Source organism: Falco punctatus, assembly GCF_963210335.1.
Source record: "Falco punctatus genome assembly, chromosome: 3".
Taxonomy (NCBI): Eukaryota; Metazoa; Chordata; class Aves; order Falconiformes; family Falconidae; genus Falco; species Falco punctatus.
This window is the reverse complement of record NC_137582.1, coordinates 20375094-20399208: the sequence shown is the minus strand read 5'-3', so window position 1 is coordinate 20399208 and position 24115 is coordinate 20375094. Positions and strand designations below refer to the sequence as shown.

Below are 24115 nucleotides of genomic sequence, written 5' to 3'. Positions count from 1 at the left end.
TTAGAGCTATATTCCATGGAACTGGAGAGACAAACAAATACAAACGATGCATTCCACTCCATTTCAAGGGTAGAGTTTTTTCCTTTTTTTTTTTTTTTTTTTTTAATGAGCAAAGATATCAGCTCACATACAAGTTCTCAGCTTTCCCAGTGTTCTCCATAATACATTCCTTACAGGAAAACCCTGAGTGTGGCCTTGGATTCAGGCTGTTTTATGCTTGTGCTCTTTCCAGTACTCGGGGGGGAACAACACATTTCCAAAGCTCCTTCAACATTTAGAGGTAATAACTGGTGCGTGAGATCATTGCACACACCCAGCCTTTTCACTTTGAGGCTGGCTATTTGTGTAAGTTCTAATAAAGACAACATGTCTTGCAAACTGCATTGTTTCCAGGCCCAATGGTTGTAATTGTTCACACTTTGGTTAGTACTTTACATATGTTTTCTCTGATCTTTAGACAAAGTGGCAAGAGGATGCTTCAGGTGGTGTGGAATATTGACATAATTTTCTGATGACAGAAGAAGGGAGGGTTGCAAATGAGATCTGACAGCTCTGAGAAATGATGTGAGTAGAAGGGTGAATATGAATCAAAGTATTGAATTTCCATTGCATTTTATTTAAAATGTGAGGAAGAAAAAAGAAACTGCTGAGACACGTAAGCTATTAATCATTGCCAACTATGGCACATGCAAAAATACAAAACCACTGCTTTGCATTAGGTTAAAAAAAAAGGTGCAGAGTTTCTCCAGTGTAACCAGTAAAGCTGAGTAAATAATTCATAGTGCACAGCATACTCAGGAAGCTAGTGTTCAGGAGGTTCTGTGAGAATGAACAGCATTACGTTATACTCCACTTACGAGATACCTGTATATTCCAGAAAAAGGTTAATCAGGCCCTGTCCCTGGGAATTTCAGCCTAATGATATTTAATAGCTGCCTGAGGGGGACAACGGGGGACAACAGACACTGCAGATCTGATCAGCTCATTTCCTGGTCCTTAGGCTCTGGTTTTGGCTGTGCTAGTTTCTTGTCATTACTGCTGGAGCTAGGATTTGAGCCGAGGGAGCTTCTGGAATTCGGTGTTCATAAGTTACATACACACACTCTTTGCTTTTTGGTAGAATGTCCTTTTCCTGATTCATGGCTTGAACCCAGTAGTCTAAGTAGAGAGGGGGGGAAAACGAGGGTGTTATTCCAGCCTCAGCAGGAGCTGCTGCCTCGTACACAGAGAGGCAACGGCTCCCAGCTCTAAACTGTATTCCTCTCACAGCTGAGCACGTTCTGGCTTTGGAGAAGACGATGGAGATCCAGCCCACTGGGCATCACTGGCAGGACTGCGGAGGCACTGCTTTGCTCAGCCGTACCTTGCTTCTGTGCAGAGCAGCCCACCTGGCTGAGGCCACACTGGTGGTCAGAGCGCAGCCTGGAAGCCTCTGATGGACATGTCATTCATTCAGACAGCGGCAGCGTGCCATGCTCCTATGGACTTGGAGCACTGCTTGGGAGGATTGTTCCCTGCTGGAGTGGCATGAGGGTACTTGCAGCAGCAGCTGCTTTAAGCATTTATTTATAATGAGGGCACTGCAGGAGGGCAGCCACAGACTTCTTTGTAGCTGGAGTTTTCTCCAGTGGGAGAAACAAATCTCCTAAGTCAGAGGAAATGGTTTCTGGTTTCTGTTTGTTCGATTCTCAAACTCCCTCGAGATGTTAAAAAGAGTTACCTAAAATGATCTGCTGTGAAGAGTCAGGTTTTCATATAGATGTTCACCTTTTCCCTTTCCCCACCAATTTTTGTGGCTAAACCTTTGCTCAGAAGAGCAGGCAACCAGAAGGTCTGTTACAAGTCCTCTCTTGCCTACATTGTTTATCATAATGGAGTCAATAGATAGCCAAGACTCTTCTTCTATTAGAACAAATGTCGGGGGGGTTTCCCTTTTCCCCTTTCAGTGATACAGTGGTTATATTGTGGAACTAGGACTCAAAGGTTTGTTGCTGCAACATTTTCTCTATGTGACCTTGGACAATGTAAGGAGTCACCAAATACCTCTTTTACTACTGTCGGGGAAAAAAAACTAAAGAGAAATCCAAACCATCCTTCTCCCAGATTTAATGAAATCAGGTAAAGAAGAACTTTATTTGGGTTCTTATCAGGTCAAGAAAGACTTTTCATCGGCCTGGTTTGGGAATGGGGTTAAAGGAATTAAAGTAGAATGCTGTTGTGGGGAATTTGAAAAGGTTAAAATTGTCATATATTTATTTTAAAATCATAAAGGTATACACAGGCTCACATACACAATGTCTAGCAAGAAATTCTTATGGTTTAAAAAGTAAAGCCTTTGAACTAACCCCAAATCTCTTGCAGCAAAAGTGAGAAGAATTTTTGTATTCAGCAAAGGAAATACTTCATATGTTTTTCTTTAGTGGAAGCAGCACAAAGAACAATTCGTACTGAATTGAAGTTTTGTGGTGTCTCAACTTTGTTTAAAACACTTTGGAGAGTCCAACTTTACACTGTCTGGTAAAAAATCTATTTTTTCAATCATTTAGCTGACACAGCGTGATCTCCTTTGAAGAATGCAGAACAGCCAGAGCAGTCAAAGAGCAATTTCCTTTAAGACAAGAGCAGGCTTGCTTCTTTCTTGAAAGGCCTCATCCCTTGTTTATTGATACAGAACATTCTTATTCACGTAGATGAACTCTGGGCCTCAGAAGTCTTAGAAATACTTTTGTGGTTTAATATCTAAACAAAGCGAATGAGTACAACAATTCACACATTCAGTGACAAACCTCCTTTGCAATGAAAAAGACTCCTAGAAGACAAATAAAAGCATAATTTTGACTCCAAGTGATGCAGAAAAGCTGCATTTAATCCATACATGCACCTGTGGCTGGATGGGTACCTCCAGTTATTACTTCTACTCACAGGAACCACTCCCTTGGCTGAGCTCAGCGTTCAGAAGCCGTTTTCCTGCCTAGGGCTGTTTGGGATTTGTACAAAAGGGAACTGCAGCCATAAATTGCTTGATTCATTGGGTACGCTCACAACACAAGCAGAGTGCATTCAGACCTGCAGCCACAGCCACCTTCATTTGAAGACAGTGGGAAGAGGTGAGCTACGTAGTAACCCGGAGGTTATGGTACTTGCTCAAGTAGGAGAGTTGGCTTGTGGACCTTCTAGGATAATAGAGCCCAAGTCCACGGCACTTGCTTCCCAGGAGAGAGCCTAACCAGAGGTCACAGGACACTCTTGAGTAAGGAGTACGCTGCCCCTTCTCGTTGAGATCCAGTTACCCTGCAACCTGAATTTTATCATAATTCATGATCCCATCATCATGATCCATGAGCCCAGAGAGACAGCAATGAGGAGACCTACAGTTGGTAACTCAGCAGTGAGGGAGCTCTGCTTCTAAAGCAGGGCTCAGATTGCAGGTGTTCAGTATCAAAACACTAAAACTTTTTTTTTTCTTTTGACCCCTTTACCTCATGAAAGAGCGAATCTTCCAGTAGTACTGCTTCTTTGTAACAGATGAAACTGTGCACTGAGTGGAACTAGATTGAAGTGAAGAGCCATTGCAAAGCTCTGAATAAAATTATTCTTTACTCCCCAAAAGTTTTCTTTTCACCTCCCTCCCCAGAAAGATTTAAATTTCCCTTTACTGTTTTTGCGGGTACTTAACAAAAGTCTTAGCCATGGCTGCTGACCACATATGTGATTTCCCTGTACTAAGTAATTTATAACTAGCCACAGATCTAAGTCATCATGAAGCATCTAAGAATATAAAAATATAAAATTTGTGGATGCATTGTTCACTTACCATACAACAGTCAAGCATTGCTCCCTGTTATTGCCATCTTATTATTGGGAAAATGCCCAATCCCGCTCATTCTTACAACTCAGCAGGTTCTTTGAAGCCAAGAGTGTTTCAATGAGAGATGACTGGCACATTCACTTTTAGGTTTTTGTTAACTAATTTCATGTGACCTTGGCAACAAAATACCTGCTAAATAATTTCACATGACTATGATGATCAACATAGTACCAAAATTTGCAGACAGTGAGCTGGTAGGAATTGCTGGACTAAAGGTTGAAACAAAGACGCTCATTCTTTTTCAGGGAAAAAAGGGATACTACTTTGCCATCCCTCTGGTTTTGCAATAAACTTTTCCATTTGTGCCGTGCTGTTTGCGTCTTCTGCGCTGGTGATGAGCTACATTCAACAGACAACAACAACAACATCCTGAACATTTCAAGCGGTATTTTATTTTGGTTTAAGTCTATTGAAGTAGATAGTATTAAAGGTGAATGGACAGAAACGAGCATAATACACTGAAGAATCAACTCCTTTGAAAGCAGTGAAGAAACAGAAATTGCCGTTAGAAGTACTTTAGTAGCAGGCTGGAAGGAGCATTACAGAAACACACAGAACAAATGGAGAGCTCATTAGAGAGGGACTGCAGTGAGCCAAACAGAAAGGCTGGTTGGGTATTTCCAGCTCCAGCTCCTGAACTTTAGTCGTTCAGGGTACCAGAAGAGTGACTTTTCTGAAGTTCTGTCTATATTGCTAAAGGATCGTCAAGCTAAGCCTAATTAGCAGATGTTATTAGGAAGGAAGACCACAAGCAAATCCCCATTACATCCGCTCAACCAACAAACCACTTGATACAAACTGACTTCACAAAGAAATGACACCACTTCTGCTATACACCTTCGACCAGAACAATTATGACTACTTAATTTGTCTTTGCATCAGTAATTTCTCATTGTGTTTATGTCCACACATTGCTACTTCCAACAAGACAGTAGCGACAGAGAAGTTCTTTCTAGCCTTGGGGCTGTTTGAAAGACTGGAGTAGTGAGGAACTAATCTCCACTGTCTAGACAGAATTTGGCTTGGAATTTTGGCAATGAGAAATATCATAAACCTGCAATACAGGTTTTGGTGACCTATAAGTAAAAAATTTTGCATTTGGGGATGTAATTTATTCACTTTATTGGTCATTTAGGAAAGGACATAGATTAGAATCACTAACTCATTCCTCAGCTCCTCTTAACAGAAGCTGTCGTTTCTCAGCTTCTGTTTAAAGTAAGCTTTCAGGCTAGAACTTACATGTTTTGTTTCAGTTTCACCCTGTTACGTTTCTCAGAGCTAAGCTAGGGACTGCAGGGAGTCCAGCAATAGCTATCCTTCAGTGGTTAAGAATAAGAGAAGCCTTGGCACCAAAACATCCATCAAAACAGCATTCAGTGATGACAAACAAAAAGGGATCCATTATCTGCTTTCCTGTATATATTACAGACCTTGGACCTCCCTGGTTTTCAAGATCAGAGAGACTTAAATATGTGGCAGGATATGAGGCCATAAGTACTACTCAAACTCTCCATGTAGCACTGAAGCAGGGTTGAGGCAGTACCAAATTTTTTACGCCAGCTTCCTGGGCAGGTGTGCTTTTCACCCTGGCTAAAGGACGTAACATTTGCTTAGCTCCTGACAATTGTGGAATGCATTGCTAACCTCACCACAGCCTGCCACAAATGTGAACAGCAACATACAGCAGCATGACAAACCTTCCTCCGTGTCTAGCTTAGAGCCTTCTTCTCCTTCAAGCCACATGAGCCTGGCAATCATTCAGTCCCTTACTGTCCCTCACCTGCTTTTTGTGAAAACAATGTAATTTCCATTACTGGCATCCAAAACCCAACGTTAAAAATATAAAAATCAGACGGCTATTCCCTCTTTCTTCATGGGATTTTCCAAGATTGTCTTGGATATATTTAGTATTCATGTGTAATGAGTCAGAGTGTCCACCTGTGGTCTCCATAAACCGATTTTGTAAATAGCATTGACTGATGTGACTCAAAAAAAAAAAAAAAAAAAAAGGGGAAAAAAAAGAGCCAGTTTCTGTTTTCCAGTTTTAGTCTGAATTCAAACACTGTTTGCAGTTCCAAGAACTCTGTGGGTTTCATGCTCTGGGTCAGTGGGTGGGGAATACTGGAAAAGGCACACTCCATCCTGTCCCCTCGTTCCGGTGGGCTGTAGGTCTGCAGAAAGATGACTATTTCATAGCACAGCAAACAACCTTTTCATTTAGAAACTGTTTAATATGCAACCTGTAGATGAGGCCCTGGCATACATACTTTCCTGTGTTCATTCCTCACTTAAATTTTGCTATTGAAAAACATTGAATTTTGATCCAGCACAAATGAATGCACAAAATGAGCTGTGGTCTGGTTTTTATAGGTGCTGAAAAGAATGGAAGGATGGAAGTCTCACTGACTTTTCAGTAACACTTTGAAGAATATGGGAGAACAACCTGACTTCAGTTCTCTGTTATCTAAGCTCATGCTTATGGAGGTGGCCACACTGTGAAGTGACACCTGAACAGTTTAGTTTGGACTGGAGTCACCTGTGCGTGGTGTGAAGCCCTTTGGGGCGATGGTACTTGTCCTCAGTCTTCAGACAGCCAAACCGTGGGTCTGAAATGCTCCTGTGTGAATTGAGAGGGAACTTATGAGGGTTTTTTGGTGCAAGGGAGAAGTTTTGAGTAGACAGTAAAAGAAGAGGAGGCAGCTAGTATCCTGTTAATAACTGAAGAGTTGTGTTAGCTGAAGCTTAGATTGACCCCCCCTTGGCAGATCAATATCTCAAGTTAAAAGCACCATCATGCATAATGTAGGGATATAATATAGATTTGGGTTTAAAGTCAACTAAAAAAGGATAACTGAAATCAGCTCTGCAATGCGGACAAACCCCATCTCCAGAAAATGTATCCCTGAAATGGGAACTCAGGTTCCATTTTAAAATTTGGCATTTCTTAAGACATTCGTAAGGCTTTTCTTAAGTTCTTGCCTTAAGATCTAGTTTCACCCCCATCCTTCATAATCTTTCCATAAAATGAGCAACTAGACAGCTGTCCTATAGCTGCCAAAGGATTGTATAAAACCAGTCTCAATTAAGAGATTAAAGGGACACATAGAAGTGCACAGGTACATGCATTACAAGGCTGTACATGTTCAAAAATAACTAAGGAAATAAAGTAAAAGGATATGCTTGCTGAGTGCTTAAACAGTCTGTGGAGTTTAGTGGAAGTTTTGGCAAAAGCTAAGGGCAGACTGGCCCCTTACTAAACAGAACTGAATGAAATAACTGCTGAGTATGGCAATAGCAGCTGTGTTCCTTTTAGGTTTTACATGAAGTGTGTTGTGTTTGGGGCTTAGAAAAAGACTCCTAACTCACAGCACCTGTATCAAAAGGTCCATTAAGACTCACAGAGCTTTTGAACCTGCTCTGAGTTGCAACCTTAATAACACTGCTTCATTTCCCTTCACCACAATTCTATGAAATTTACAGTTAGCATGTTTTCATTATGGAAGTCAGGAAATGTGATACCTTGAAGGATTTTTACATTAATGTTTCCAAAACATGTGAATCTGGAGCTCAAAGCCAACTTCAAGGCTTGCAAAACCACTTAGGTTGGAATGTATAGTATAATAAAAGGCAATAGGCTGCATGACTCTGCCAACCGAAACCATCCAGCACCACACAGATTGATTAGGATGTGATTCTGCCAGGTGCCAACGTGTCTTGTGAGTCACTGTGTACTCTCAGCTCCTTGAAATCTCAACAGAACCAAGTCAAAAGACACTCAGTGCTTACTGAGATCAGGTTTCTGACAAATTGGTAAGAGTGTTTTCTGCTATATGCTTTGAATAGAAGAAGAAACTCAAAACATCCACTCTCAGACATCAAAATTAATAAAATTACCAAGGAACTAGCATTTCTTATATCATAATTGATGCAAAGCAAGCAGCCGAGCTAGCAGATAAGATAAGGCATGTTAATTTGGAATTACAGAAGCATTTGATAGCAAGGTGATGGCTAAAGTTCTATCAGCTTTTCCATTATAAGCCACCATAAAAATTCACTGAACGCAGATATTTGCTGCGTGGTTTCTCAGCCTCGGAGTAATTCTAAAATTTGCATTTGATTAAGTAATTTCCACTGAAAAGAAATCAAATCAGTTATTATTAAGGCATTCCAGATAAAAATCCAGCTGAAGTTTGGGAGGATTACGTTTATTTGTGCTTTTATTACCTAGCAAACTTTGGTCCTTAACATTAATTGCAATGCTTATTATTCCCTAACTGTAGGACAGACCTTCCTTATTTTAAAAATAAATTGCAAAGGAGTAGAGTAATTGCTCATTCTTTATAAGTACGTGCTAAGTGCTCCTGATGTAGATACATGTGGCTGACAGTTTTCTGGTAGTGTTCAAATACGCAGTAGAAATAAAATATAATAACTGACTCAAGCCAAGTATGTCTTCTCTGTGGGAATGGCATCTTCTGCCTATTGTACTTCATACTTTTTGTGCCTGTGATGCTACGTAAAGATTATTTTTATTTACTGACATAGTACAAATTTCCAGTGTTCCGCAGGCTAGCAGTATTCTTGTTTGGATACGATCCCCAGCAGGCTGGGCTCTTTCCAAACAGGAAAGGCACTTCAGCTTTTGTTTCAGTGGCATCCCAGGCTAGAAGGGCACAATGCAGAAGCAGCAACTCAGAAATCACTGAAATCCAGCCAGGCCCCCTTGGGCATCAAGCAAAGCCAGTCACCCCTAGAAACACATCAAACACATCAGCTATTGTAACAGTGCCAGCAACCTACACAGACCAAGGGGAAGGAAGTAACGAAGAAAGAACCATAGGCAATTAAAGCAGCCAGAACTTTAAGGTAATTACCCGGTCTGTAATATAGCCAAAAGCCAGGATAGATGCTGCTATTCTTGTGACAGGTGTCATCCAATGTTTTACTGAGTGGAGTGGTGAGGACTCAGAGCCTCAGTGCTGGGATTTACCTGCAGGAGAGCCCCCCAGCAGGACATGAGTGACTCAGGGTGAAGAATGTCATCTTCTGAATCACAATGCCACTTCCTGTGGCACTTTGTTTTTCCCTCAAAGATTCCCCTGACTGCCTGATACTAGGTAGATTGTAAGATCTTTGGAAAGTTGAATATATATCTAAGATCTCAGACCATGTTTGTGCCTGGTGCAATACAGTCAGCATCCTGGCTTTGCCTCCAGGTTGAAGCTGAACCATTTAATAAAGGTAGGAATAGTAGGTCTAATTTTAAAATATGCCCTTGTTTTTGTTAAGTGTTGCCTAGCCTTCAGTTTTCTAGTCATTTAAGGAGCAGTCAGTATTTCCATTACAAACTCCTTTTCAGGGATTTATCATTGCCATAAAAACATGGTCTTATGGCAGAAATATACTCTTCACACATATTGTCTGGTGAAGGAAGGTGAGTTTAAGTGTCAAAAATTGCTATACCAGAACAGGACGCAAGGAAAAGGACTAAGGACTTGATTCTGAAAAGAATGTCAAATGCTTGGTTTTAAGCACCTGAGGAATCTCATTGAGTTCCACAGCTTTGTTTACATTTTTAATAAGCAAGCGCGGGGACCAGTGTAATTAATTGTTGTTAAAAACAATTAATAAACAAAATAAATACATAACCAGACACCATACATATGCCTAGGATTCATGCAAGTAAAAGCCACATCTGCCAATAGAAGAAAGGACAAAGATCACAATCCTAACACAGGAAATCGTGCCATCTCAGTTGCATAATGAATTTCAGGTGTACTTTGTTCAGCTTTGTACTCTCCGCTCTTGTTCAATTAAACTATAAGAAACTCAAGCGGTTAGGAAAAAGGATTGTCTTCTACCCTTTGAAGGAGATAGGTTTGATAACGCAGCAAGTCTTATGCATCTTCCTTCTACCTGCTCCTAATATCTTACATAGATACAACAGGGAAAAAATAATATATATTACAGTTACTGGAAGAAGACTAATGTGCGACAGAAATAAACTGATCAATGTTTCTGTAGATAACCAGTTCTGCTACTGAGGCTAGAACTCAGAATTTCTGCAGCAGAAATTGTTCCCTCCTCTTATTAACACACTCAAAAAATGGTATCTCTTTTGTCAAAAGTATTTCTCTACACAAATCTAGCAGGACCACATCTCTACAATCCTGCGATGCAGGTAGAGGCAGACTTAAAGCCTGAAACTATTGTCTTTTGATACATACAGCTACTTACTAGCACATATTTTACTGTGTAGATAGTATGTTAAAGGAAGAGCTGAAACTCATACTTATTAAGAAGATACCTAATGGATATAATAAAATAATGATTTCATCTACTGTAGCTACAAAAATTGTATAAGACATACTACAAAAATGTAAACATAACAGATAAGCAGTATTACTTCAAGATGAAACTAAGAGATGGAATACAGAACAGATAGTGAAAAAATATTTCCTGAATTTTTACATCATAACTATAGATGTTGCAAGAAGTAGAGATCAGGAGAAATTGTTAAAAAAGTGAAGGGAAACCAACAAAGAAAGATCCATTGACAATTTGAGCATATTTGCAGAGCTTGTGCCTCTTAATTCTCTACTGCAGTTACCACAAACCCACATCAAATATTCAAAAAAAGTGCCGTACCCAACAGATTTAGTGAGCTGTAGGCCAAAAGCATATGCCTGTGGAAATGAAAGAAGAAGTTTTTTGACGAGCAAGTGTGCCAACATCTTATTATCTCCTCACCTAATGAGTTGAGGTGTAAGCACTGATAAACAATAGCAATCACATCTAAAACAGAAATCCCACTTTCAACAGCATCCATTAAACCACATTTTGACAATAGTTTTCTTTTTTTTCTGTGCAGTCCATCCTATCTATAGAAATACCAGAATAAGAACACCCCTCGTTAAAATACATATTACATATTAAAACACTACAGTGCACTTTAATTACCCATTCAGGTGGTTTTAACATTTACTTCCTGAGTGAAAGGAGGTGCAGTGCCTGCAGACAGACCTGCTCCTCTCAGCCCTCCTCATAATGCTGCATCTGTCAGCTCTGGTGCTTCAATCTCATTCCATGAATTATTTTTAAAAGTGCTCATTTTTAGTGTAAAATCACTATATAACGTGGGAAAGCTGTTACATAACATGGCATGATGAAACTTACCTTCCTTTTTTTTCTTCCCAAGAGAGATAATCCAGATCTTCATATACTGGAACGGCAGCCTTCTGGGAAAAGTGCAGTTTTCTGCAACTCAGCTCCGGACCAAACTGCTCCACAAGTTCGATTTTAGCAGGCTTTGATCAAGCTTACAGAGAGCTTACTGAAGCAATCTTTCTCATATGTTTGGCCTGCAAGGGTTGAAGTTTGTCGTAGTAGTTACGGGCAAATAATTTTGAATCAACTCATAAAAGACCCATAGTGTTAAAAAAGGGAAAGGAAGAGGGAAGGGGAAGGGGAAAGGGAAGGGGAAGGGGAAGGGGAAGGGGAAGGGGAAGGGGAAGGGGAAGGGAAAGGGAAAGGGAAAGGGAAAGGGAAAGGGAAAGGGAAAGGGAAAGGGAAAGGGAAACGGAAGCGGAAGCGGAAGCGGAAAGGGAAACAGAAAGGGAAACGGAAAAGGGAGGCAAAAAGGCAAAGGCAAAGGCACGGAAAGGAAAGGAAAGGAAAGAAAATGCTGCAAGTAACAGAGGTAGCCCCACAGGTCAAACTGTTGGGGACAAGGTATGAAGAAGCTGGCCGTGCACACAGACTGTGATGCTGTGTTTTAACCATATCAGGATTGAATCATATTTTTTGTTTAACATAGAAGCTCCAGAGGCTGAAGAATATCAAATTGAAAACAAATTTATCTAAACCTGCTCTTGTTTCCTATTGGACTCCTAATTCACTGGACAGTCTACTAGAGGTGTTCAGGGGAAGTGAGAATCACCTGAGCAATTTTTATAGGAGCTTTCCAAGATAGAAGGAGACACCTTAATAACTAATCAATTTTTTCCAGCTCCTGAATGTAAGAGCAAAACAGGTAATAAACCTGACAAGGAAGGGTTGTTCAAGGCTGAAGACATCAACATATCCTTGACACTCTGTGAGATCAGCCAGCCGTGTTACTGGACTGATGATTACAAGGTTTTATTTACCTCAATTAAGTGGAATAATGGTGTCACAGGCTTTCCACCTGCACTTCCTGAGGGGATGTAACTTCAGAGCCAACTTCACTTTAAATGATGGTTTAGTAAAAGTCACACAGAGATTTTATGCATGTGGTACCCATTACACGTACTGGAAGCAGTGCTACCTCTCCTGCCATAGTATATGTTTCTCCAAGGAAGGAAACTACCGACTTTAATCTTGTACCAAACATGCCAGCTGAAGGGACTAAAGACACAATTTTTAAGAGTTGCTTTGAAGCATAAGACAAGTATCTGGGTAAAGCCTCATCCCTTTTACACAGCAAAAATGCAATACCCTGTGTGCTTGGTGTGTATTCTGCACCCAGTCCCAGGAGTGGATGTATCCCCAGAATAACACAGGGGTGCACTCATTTTGCTGAAATAACAAGTAAACCAACTGAGGATACTGTGGTGAACAAAAAAACCCTCCTAACAATTTTCCTTATGGAGGTACTAAGCTGAATCTTTAATACTCAAATATATCAAAATGGTGCTTAGGCACATTTAGTCGGAAAATGTCAAGTGCCATGTGCTGCTTCAGACAAAGAAATATTTTACAGTAATATCTTCTCAAAACTCAAGTAATTTTTAAGCAGTAGTTTATAGTTACTCATATGCCTTTGGGCACTTGCATCAAAAAGTTTTTACTGAGAAGGGGTCAACACACTCAGACCCAGCAAAGCACTGCTGATGCAGAAAAATTTGTCATATTTAGTCAGTGTGTTACAATGAACAAGAGCCATTTGGGATCGGCTGTGTCTCAACAATTCAGCTGCATCTGTTCACCTCCACTGGCACTGCAATACACAAAACGTCAGAAAAAGATTACTTGTGGAAAAGGAAAATAAATTAGTGCTGAAAACTTGTAACATATTGGATTAGTCTTAGGAGTAGACTTCCACATGAAGGAAAATTCATAGGAAAGGGACAATCTGCCGTAAAAGCCTACTTGGTAACTAAGCAAAACACTGAATGTCTGGGTCTGCTGCGTCTGCAGCAGGTCAGGAACAAAACCCAAAACAAGGTGTAGGTTTGCCAGGCCTCAGCTCAGCAGCCTGGTGCAAGACTCAAAATAAAAATAGTGTCTATAATATTTAGCTTCTTTGTGACAGAAGTTGTTTTTTAAAACTTCATAATTTGGTTTGGGGGCTGGAGGGGTTATCTTCCTATTGATTTTAAAATATCTGCCAGTTTTCTTGTAGTTCTGCTCTACTGTTAAGGACAAAGGGTGAATTTCTGCTTACAGACCACACATCATTTGCTTTACTCCTTCCTATGCCTTTGCATTTACACTAGCTTCTGATTTAAGTACTCAAAAAGTGACAGGTACATCTGAATGGGTGAAGCGATCCATTGAGTGCAGTAATGCTGTATTGGTAGCCCAAAAGTCATTCACATTGCTGATCCTTTCAGATTTTTGGACTCAATGGGAGTTTTTCTACACTGGTTATTACTTACCAAAGAAAGAGCATTAAGAGATTGCAACACTGGCAAAATCAAACTTGCAGAAGTTAGGCAATAACAGATTTGCATTTGCCCAGATAGCCTACATTTTGACACTTTGTGTTCAGGCTAGGCATGAAATGGAGAAGGGCAGGCGTGCAATGTTGCAGAATGAAGGATGCTTGGGAAACCCCAGGTTTGGTACTTCCTGATTTCGAAGTGTTGATTTTGTAACCAGATCTAATTTCACATGAATCAGGGCCGTGGGGAAGAAAGAGCCCATGATGAAGGCAATGGCAGACCGTAGCAGAACACACCAGCACCGGGCTGAATTTGGGTTGGCCAGACAGACAAATATCTGGCATTTCCCAACTTCAGAGGACTTGATTTTCCACCTAAAAAAAAAAAAAAAAAAAAAGTGTGAATTTCAAGTGTGTGTGGCTACTTTACCTTTTAAAGAAAGCCTATCTGTTCACATGCAGCCACCTCTTCATGGGACATCGATGCTGACTCCTTGTGATAGCTACATAGAAGGCAGCTGCTGGAAAAAAACAGATGAATGGTCTCAACTACCAGCCACACACACCTTATTGCCAGTGGAGAGAATTGGTGGGAGAGGGGGTGGAGAGGGCTCCTAGAGTGGGGCAGAGGAGGGAGCCTCCCCCAGCCCCCTTTCCCAGAGAGCAGCTCCAGCATCCCTGTAACCTCTCCTGCTGTGCTGGCTGCAGTGGAGCTACCGGCATGCCAGCACCAGAGTGTGGTGCTGGCAAGCTGCCACAGCATCCCTAAGCTGTGGTAGGGAGAGGTGGGAAACCCCTCTGGAAAAACAATTTTACCAGACAAAAGAAACCTATTTTTTTTCTGCACTAAGAACACCTTCCTTTTTGTCCTGCTGCATACATATCATACGTGCACACTCCTCACATAGCCATATTTCAAAGCCCTGTTGGAAGCACCAAAGATGTTAAAACTTCTCAGGAGATGAAGTAACAAGTGCCTTTTATGCTGAAATGGGTCAGGGCTCTCTGGCATACAGGTAGGCCGGCTGCCACCCCAATGATTAAAGCAATATAAGATACAGCCTCCCACAGAGCATCAGGTTGAAGAAAAAATTCCTCCTGCATTTCCTCCTTTCCTCCAGTGCACACTCACATATGGAGTGCCCAATGCTGCTCCAGGTTACCCCAACAAACGTGCTACCACTGACTTCAAGATGAGAGAAACCCTAAGTAGGTTTCTTATCTGGTCTCCCTGAATAAATCAAAATTTTAAATGTGCAAAGCAAATGCTGAGTGTCTGCCATAGCTATTACAGGAAGAAAAAAAGAATAATGTCACGTAATAGCATGTTTCTCCCGCAAGAAGCTTTGATGTCAGGAAACTACCCAAGTACAACTATTTCTTTAACTTGTTCATCTTTGGGGGTTGCCAGAGGAAGGTCTCTTTTCCCTTCCAGACCACCACAAAGTTGAGACATGGAGAACAAGTGATTGTCCACATGACTCTTCTGTAAAAGTTCTGGATTTTCCAAATGGCCATTTACAGTTAGATGTTTATTCATTTTTCCAGTCAGTAAGCATTACAAAAATAAAGGACAGAAAACCAGAGGTTATGCTAATAGTTCCCAAGTGACTATCAAGAGCGTGCAGTTTCAGTGTCTGATGCAGATGATAGTAGATTTTCTCAGGAAGCTAAGGAAAGACACAGCCCAGCTTTGTGAAATTGCACAGAAGATAAAAATTTGCAAAATTTGTACCTGTAAAGCTGTATCAACAACTGAGTTTTAGGTGATTCTTTGAATTATTGGTAACATTCATCACGTTCTCTGACAGACATCCACAGCAATAGTTGTAGCGAGGTAGTGAGGAATTTCCCATCTCAGCTGAAAAGCTCTTAGGTGAGCAAATACAGCTATGACCTAAAACAATTCTTTCAGCTGAAGAAACAGTACCAGATTTCTGCTCTTCTGACACTCAAGACATATTCTATAGTTGAGATCTGACATTTGTATTGTTTTTCTTTTTTGTTAGATTTCCTGTCTTAACTAAGAATCAACCCAAATTACTGAAATTCTGTGTACTTGACTAAATGCTAAGAATGACGGCCCATTTTACTGCTCCCCAGCATGATTCACTGAAGAATCCAATATGTAGCCTTGCTCCAGCAGTGGTGGAACAAATTACACCTTGCTTCCTCGTTGGGATGTTGATAAATAGATAAGCTGTTCATCAGCATTAAATGTAACAACCCTTCTTTGTGATTTCTCCTTTTTGCAAACCTCAGAAACTTCTGAAGGAAATCTAATACAGATCAATGAGCCATACCAAAATGAAAGCACTCATGGACACAAAATTGTATTGCTGGGCAAAAGCACAGAATTGTCTTCAACAGAAACCTTTCTGCATGTCTTACTATCTTTATTACATTATTTTTCATGTGAATTCACCCTGTATTTTTTCTCTTTTCCAAAGTAAGTGAAAAACAATTGCTTGGAGTGGAAGGACCTTTAATATGTCCATACTTACGTTCTTCTACATATACCTGTTCCCATTGTGAGTTTATGTCATTCTGTTGAAGTGAACCTGGTGAAGAGATGGACTGGGCTCTTATATTTAAACACTCAATTTTCCATGCTATGTAATTCACAAAGGATTTTGTATAAAACTCTGGGAAGATAATGTGATTTTTTTTCTATTTCTCTATCACAGATATTTAACTCTTCGTTGTCTTTCTGAATGTTCACCCACAAAAATGTTTCCTTGGAGTCATGCGTTTTCACTCCCTTGCATTCAAAGACCCACTGGAGAAGTTCATTCCAGTTCTGTAGCTTCCTTATATTTTTCTCTTTTCCGTATTTATTCCTTTTCACAGAAAGGTAGCTTGGGATATTCTCTGTTGCTCCCATCTCTTTCCCAATTGCATCATGTGTTCTTCCCAAACTCCTATCACATGCCTTTCTGGTGTAACTAGGTGGGATTAAAAGAGCTACCTGGCTTTCTTATGATCACTCATGGTGGAATTTGTTTCTACCACATATAGGTACAAAGCCAAATGCTTTGCAGAAATCTATTAGAATCAAGTCTCCAGAGTTATGAGATACCACAGCCAAAGGAAAAATACAGCCACAACTTCTTCTGGACCTGAACTGTCCTTGGGAAGAACTGCATAAGTGATTCTGTGGCATCGTGCCTCAACTCCTTAGCTTTGCTAGGCCTAACTGACTCACGCTGGATCATCTCAGCTCTTCTCTGTAACCACCTCACTGATCGATCTGCAAAACAAATCACTTCCCATGCATAACGGAGGGATGACTCTCTCTCTCTCTCTCTGCTTTATCAGGCAAATTGGCTGTCTCATCTAAAAGGTTATTTCTGCAAAATGTTGAAGTTTTGTTGCAAATATCTGAACTCATTTTTTTCTCAAGAAAGATATTAAGTAGCATCAAAAGAGAACAATCCAGGTCACTAAGGACAGTCAGGTAACATCGCAGCCACCTCCCTATATGAAAGACAGTGGTAAGACTTAAAGCCTCCCAACTTAAATATCTGTGGAGTTTTTCAAGAACACTATATACTGCAACAAGCTAAAACAGTGGACATCAAGATTGTTGTCCGATGGAAAGCAAACTAAGTAACATGTATTTCTGTGTGCTGAAAAATTTCACTGGTAAGTACTACACTTCAGGATGAAAGGTGCTCTCTACCACGTCAGCTTTTAGGATATAGGATATAGGATGTAGGACTAGTTGGCATTTGGGCCTCCAGTTCATAGGAAGTTATAAATTCTTCAGATGCAATTGTTTATTTAAACAGGCACACATATTCAATATACTTTACTAAACAAGCATTGCGGAAGGTCCAGCAGGTTACAAGATGAGGGTAACTAGCCACTGGAACAGGGTAGTTGTGTTTTCACTCACTTTAAGTACTTCAACAGTGATGATACATCTTCCCATCACCACCAGCAGCTGTAAGCAGGAACTGTTCAGTGAAATTCCAAGGCTTATGTTACGGAGGAGGCCAGCTGGGATCATCATAATGATCCCTTCTGGTCTTAAAAGCTCTGAATACCGTATGTAATCCCTGTAATTAATCTAGCTCCATAGGCTTCTGTTTACGAGTTAGTTATTTTGGCTGTCTGTATCAGGAGAAATAACTAGTTGCGGCCAGTCAGGGTTTATTGAAAGTAGGGAATTACTATTTGAGGTGAAGTCTGTTTCTAAAAAGCCTGCTGTATAAGCCTATGCTCTTTGGAAACACCAGAGCTGATCTCTATGACACATCTTATTTGCCGAAAGTTTACGGTAGATTGACTCATGCAGTTTTATGTTGTGCTCTGTTTAAAATACTACTTTTTTTTGGTTGAGTGGTAGCTGTTTCAGTGGTTACCTTTTGGTTTGATGGTTTGTTTTTATAGGGCAGAGAAAGTTTACCCAAATTACGAGCAGTTGCCAGTACTGCCTGAAGAAAAATGTCATCCTGACATTGATTTCTTTGGGGAATGAATCATGCAGCTATATAACTTTTAGCAGTGCCGTCTGTCTAGATTTGTGATCTTTTTTCTTTCTTTTAGTACAAAGTTTGTCACTTGAAACAATGCGTGATGTCTCGTCTTAAGCATATTTATAGTTTTCCCCGTGTTTACTAACAGTTCTGTTCTGTGTGTCACTTGTGTCTGGTACTATGCATCATCAGTAGTTCCATTTCAGTATAGAAACCCATAATTTCACTTTATATTTTGTCCATATGCATCATTTTTGTGGCTATGTTTTATCCATGATGGGGCATTACAAGGAGGTCTTCTTAATGATAGAAACCGTAATGTGTCCCAAATATAGCACAGTATGGATAATCGCAGACAGGAGTTCAGGAGTATTTTTGGTTTTGACAATTAATGACTGCCTGCATGAAAGTTTTAATGCATTGCATCACATTAAAAAAAAAAAAAAAAAAAAAAAAAAAAAACAGAACACCAACAGAAAACCAATGGCACATTCTTTTGGAGAGTTCCCTTAATCCAAAGAAAATTAAAATGGTCAAATCTTTACATCAGCCCAAGCAGAAAACATAAGTAATGAATACAGCTTTATGGATTTCTTCAGGTCAGATGCTGCTCATTTGAAATGTTGCACTTAGGAGGAAAGGGCTGAGGAATCCCAGGAGCAGCAGTATCAAAACAGCAGATGTTTCTAGTCTAGTTCTAATCCCATGTAATTAGAATAACAGATAAATCATAAGTTCTTATTTTCTCATCTCTGCTTTCTTTTTAAGTTTGCTTAGTTCCTTTTTTTCCCTTGCTCTACTTCTGTGTGCCCCTGTTACTTACTATTTATTAAGTGCTGGTTGATGCAAATCTTTGGAGTTATGAAGCTATCATGTTTGCCATGTTTAGGGGCTCTAGTCAATAAATCTCAGCTCTTGCCCTTTGCTTCCTTGAAAAAGGCAGTTCAGCATTCAGTTTGTGCCTCTGTCGCCCTTCCCACCACAACATGGAGAGACACTCACTGAACACGTGCCTGTCTGTATGGCAGAGCATGATGGTGGGAATGGTCATCACATCTGAGGGAGTCAGCACGGAGGACTCACTGGCATCCACACATAGGAAAAGTTCGCAGTTACTGACTCATCCCCCGCCACAGATCCTCCTTAAAGGAAAACACGTGCTGTCTATGAATCTCCTCCTAGTGTTAACAGGCAGCAATTCACTTTCAGATCAATTAAGTCTAGAAACAATACTAAAAAAAAAAAAAAACATTGAAAAGAGGCCAGCTTCAGCTGGGGAACTGGCATAGGCAGTATCAAGCAGGACGCCAGTCTAAATCCGCTTCCAGTGCTCATCTGTACCCTTGTGGAATTGGCTTCCCACCTCTGTGAGCAGGCACCGTGCCATCCTACTGCATGGGTACTAGGGTGGGCAGCCAAGCAATCCTGTGCACGCACTGACTGTGGGCACGAAGGGCACAAATCCAAGCCCAGGAATGTGGATGTAACAGTATGGCTGGAGCCTCTGCACAGACTCAACAGTTACGGACTGTGTCAGCAGTGTGAAGCTGGAATCACCTCCAAGATCAGCCAAACAGCCTCCTCCACTGTGTGAAGTCATTTTTGTCACCAAGGGATCAGGACATATATTGCACAAGAAAAGAAGAGGGAGGAAAGGAAGGGCAAGAGCAACTGGAGATTTCTTAATGATGGGTTGGCATTCAAGCTCTGCCTGCCCTTTGCATAGTCCTTATTCTTTTGATTAGGTTGTTGGTCTTTGGAAAGAAAACATCCGATCTGTGATGGAGCTCTGTGGATGCTTTGCATGGCAAATCTCTTTTGTGCTGTAAAGCCAAGGACCAGTTAATATTAGAGATAATCTCTTACCAGCTGCACACAAGTTCAGGTTTATTCTTAACTGCTTCTGGCTGGTCATGGCCCAAGGGGTAAGACCTCTCTACCGCAGTGTAGGACAAAAACCTAGAAGGATCTGCTGTTTCCTCCCAGCACGTGCTGCTCTGACCAAACTGCAAGCATCTAGCAGACTGTGGCAATTTCTTGTCCCTTAAACTGAAAGTGACTGTGAATCCCATAATAAAGTTGGAATCTCCAAAACCCTTGGAGAAATGACAATGCTACATAATGTTTTACTGACAGTGTTGGATATAGTCCGATGCTGTCCTTGGAACTGATTTAATGTTACTTTTAAACTCATAAATTCGTCTGAACACTGCTATAAAAGCCCACACATTAAACAAAACCATGCACCCGTTCTTGGTGATGAGACATACTGTGCTGATCTATGAGCCTTTCTTCTATACCTATACGTACATTGCTGCAGCCAGAGAGCAGGTAGATTAAAAAGCAAAGCACCCAAGCAGGTGTCACTTCCTATGCGGGGATGAGACAAACAGAAACTTAAAGTCTGGGGGAGTCCTGCCTTGGGGAAAAATGCAGAAAACTCAGTGGTTCCCATCAATGGCAATTCAGAAATCTTTTTATAAGACCTGTAGCTCAATTTTTTCCTTGCCAGGAGTGGCTCAGCAGTAGTTCCAAGTGATGTGAATTACTCCAAATGCTAGGAGTCACAGCAGTCCTTTTATCCAGTCTGTACTAAGTACTGTACTTATTATGTTAAACCATTGTTAAACTAAAATCCAGCCATAATGACACCACATTGTATACCTAAGCAAGCACCCACAATTCAGAGCCACGCATATGAAGTCAGGATTGGAATCCAGCCTTCCAGTTTTCAAATCACAGGCCAAAAGCTCTGGAGGTACTAGCAATCAAAATTCAGCAGAAAAATACCGTTACCTTTTATCTTTTTTCATTAATCAAAACCTGAAGTTGCAAAAAGTCCAATTCATTAGCAGGTTATAAAAACCCAAAACAAACAACTTTCTGAGTATAGACTGAGTGAAGGGAGGTTTTTTTCCTTTGGTTTTGTTAGGCTGTCAAGCAGAAAATACACCACCACCATCACCCTCCCTCCCCTTCACTAGCAAACAGTCTGGCAGACAATAACTAGGAAGGTGGGAGAATGAGGTTCAAAACTTTCTTTTTCTTGCCAAGAGGACACCCACACAGACATGAAACAAATGTTACGATACACATTACACAACACTGTGCGTCCCCAAACACCAGGGAAGCAACTCAGGAGGTAAGACAGAGTTCACTGAGCAGGACAGATGTCTTCGGACACGTTTAGTAGCAGGGTTCAGGCCATGATGGAGGCCAGGAGCTCTGAGAGCAGCAAGTGAGCCCCTTCGAAGTGGTCAGCCGCCAATGTCACCACTGGTAGCGTTCAAGAACACAGAAAAGAAAAAGAAAAAAAAAAGTCTGGAATGCCTGTTATAGATTATGCATATATTATCACATACCTCTGGGCTAGGAAGGAGGTCTGCAAGCTTTCTCTGTTTTCCTGTGGATCCTTCTTTGTTTATTGTGTTCTCTTCTCTCTCATCTTCCTCATACTCTTGCCTTCCATTTTTGCTGGATTAGCTCATAAACATTCCAGGGCAGGTAGATGCCTCCTGATTTGTTGAGGATTCTTTTGCAAAAAGCGCTGAAGGAAGTGCTAAAAGTTGTTTGGTTCTGGCTCTGTTCAGAAAGTGTGCAGCAGAGTTTGAACTGAAAAAGAAGGGGAAAAAAAGAGAGAAACTAAGTAATTATAGATCTATATAATCTATAAATATGCAGTTCAACAAAAAGGTCAAATGGGTAATGCAAAGCACAGCAGCTGAATGCTAGGACCAGGAGAATAAGATCTTGTAGGACTTGTTAGTCTTGTGCTTTGAAGTTTTGTCGTTGCTCTGTACAACAAACAGGTTTCATATAAAATCCACAGGTCAGCACATCACCTGGGTACCACTTACTCATTTGCATGTTTTTTCCTGGGCACAAGCTTAGTGTCTGCCATCTCTTGTGACTATGTCTTCCACATATCACACGGTTTTCTCCAAAGAACTACACACAGTTCACCACTTCATGGAAGGGTTGTGAGTGTGCTGGCAAGCAAAGCTCAGCTTTGCACTAATACAAAGCTTCATACAAGGCTCTGTCAGTCTGTACTTCAAGGTCAGTAACTTCTCTGTTCTCTCAAAAAATGTTAAAGAGAGCAAGATCAACCTTTTTTGGTTTGTCATGGTGGGGAGTATACATGTTCTCTTGGGGCAAACTGAGCACAACTTTGCTGCTAATCCTTACTATAAACTTAGAAAGCAAACTCAAAAGACTGCTTGCCAGTTCTATTTCAGCTCACAGCACTGTGTTTAGGTCTGTTTCTAAATAGAAATACTTTCATTAACCATGCAGCCCTCTGTTTAATTTCTTAAATGATTTATTATTTTTTTTAGAGAGGAGCCTCAAACCAGAATGGGAAAGACATAACTGGGCAGGACAGAAGTGATTCCAGGCAGAAGATTACATTTGGTCCCTATTTCTGCAGCCCAAAATAACAACTCTCCAAAGAGCATTGGGGATATTCAAATTCCAGAGCCAGAGCTCTAAGCTCCATGGCTCAAGACATGATGTGATCTCTAGGAGGAGAGTGAAGGAGAGCTCTAAAAGACAGAAATGCCTGAGATAAGAATGTAAAAATCCAGGGCTGGGTACATGCCCATAATCTCTCATGTGTAAACAAACAGTTAAATTTGTGACAGGGAGCAGCGTGTTCAGTTTTCTGAAGAAGACATGTTTCCCAGAAGGAATTACATAAATATTTATGAAAATAAAGCAGGAAATATTTTCCCAGGGTAGGACACTGGTCAGCACTGCATCAGGTCAGCAGAAGCCGGGGTTTATTTTGTCAGTCTTCCCCTGGAACTGAATCATTGCCCTCTTGTTTGCAAAAATCTGTTCTGACACAGGAAGAGGCTGCACTTAGATAAACACAGTTACAAACCACACTGAGTATTTCACTTTCTATCACATCTCTGAATGCATATATGAATGCCTTACTTTTTTGGACAGCTTCTCTGAGTAGTGATTGCATGGAAAACAATAGCAACAGGTATCTTAGGCCTCTGAGGAAGGCCGATGCTGGATGAGTGAAGACAAAGACATCTTCAGTAGAACCAAAAGCCTGCAGGTTAACTGCCAGGGAAGTATTCTTAATGAAAGTATTTACAACAAAAGTGCTTATACACATTCACTGGGAGCCAGTAAATTCTTGCAAAGTGCAAAAGTTAGAAATGCAAAGTTGTAATGCAGTACTACCTGAGCGAGCAGAAGTTATACGCAGTTGAGGTCTGTTTAAAAAACGGGGTATGGAGTTTAGCACTGCTCCTCATAAAGCATCCAGCAGCTCTTTCAATCTGCGCTCTGCAAACCAAGCTCCTTCTGAGATTTCGGTGCTGACCTGGGCACCAGCTGTCTCCAGATCCCTCCTGCCTTGCAGAACATGCTTCCAGGTGGAATCTGGGTCAGCTTTTCTGTTTAAGCCCTAAAAGCTGAGGGGGATAGGAGTGGGAAAGGAGAGGCAAGAGTATCCCAAGAAGGGGTTGTAAGCTCTAAAGCAGACCTAAGTTTCTGCTAGAGCGTCATCCCTGTGTCAGACCAGGGAACACTCACACCCATCCCTCAAGGTACCCAACTCAACACAGAGTCAAACTCACTAGCAGAAAAGCAGGGAGATAGGGGAAACATATATTTTTACACTGCTGAGGTTGATAAAGCCCCTCAAATATCCAACAAAAATTACCTAAAATCATTAGAGTCCTACAAGCTATGTTTACTGAACACAGAAGCAAGGAGATTTTGGAGAATTTTGTTCTCAGTTTGGTTCTTGTCAGTTATTTTCAGGCATATCAAGTCTAGTCATTGTTTATATCTTACTCAGAGGAACAACAACTGGTGGAGACTGTGTTTACAGGCTCAAGTAGTCACTGCGTGGTGTCAAAACCAAAAATGATTCTTTACAAAATAGGCCTAGGATTACTTTCCTCCCTACTCTTAGCAAACTACTCGTTACTGCTTTTCCTTTCCATTCTCTAAGCTTTGCCACTGCAATTGATGTATCCAATACAATCAGCTGATACCAAGTTGTCATGACCTCTGACACCAGGAGAACAGAAACCATCTAGGATCCCAAAGCAGAGGAATATTGTACAGCTTTTTTCCTTTTACTTCAGATGCCCTCGG

The 24115-nt window shown here is 40.9% G+C and overlaps 1 long non-coding RNA gene across 3 annotated transcripts in view; it reads right to left on the bottom strand.

The window, feature by feature from the left end:
- Nucleotides 1-595: 595 nt before the first annotated feature.
- LOC308060937 overlaps nt 596-24115 on the bottom strand; it is a 62565-nt gene continuing 39045 nt past the window's right edge. For all 3 annotated transcript variants that reach the window (XR_013926983.1, XR_013926984.1, XR_013926985.1), the window contains 2 exons: nt 21355-21604; nt 596-13886 (listed from right to left, as the gene is read on the bottom strand). This is a non-coding gene — a long non-coding RNA (uncharacterized lncRNA). The remainder of the gene's footprint in view (nt 13887-21354; nt 21605-24115) is intronic.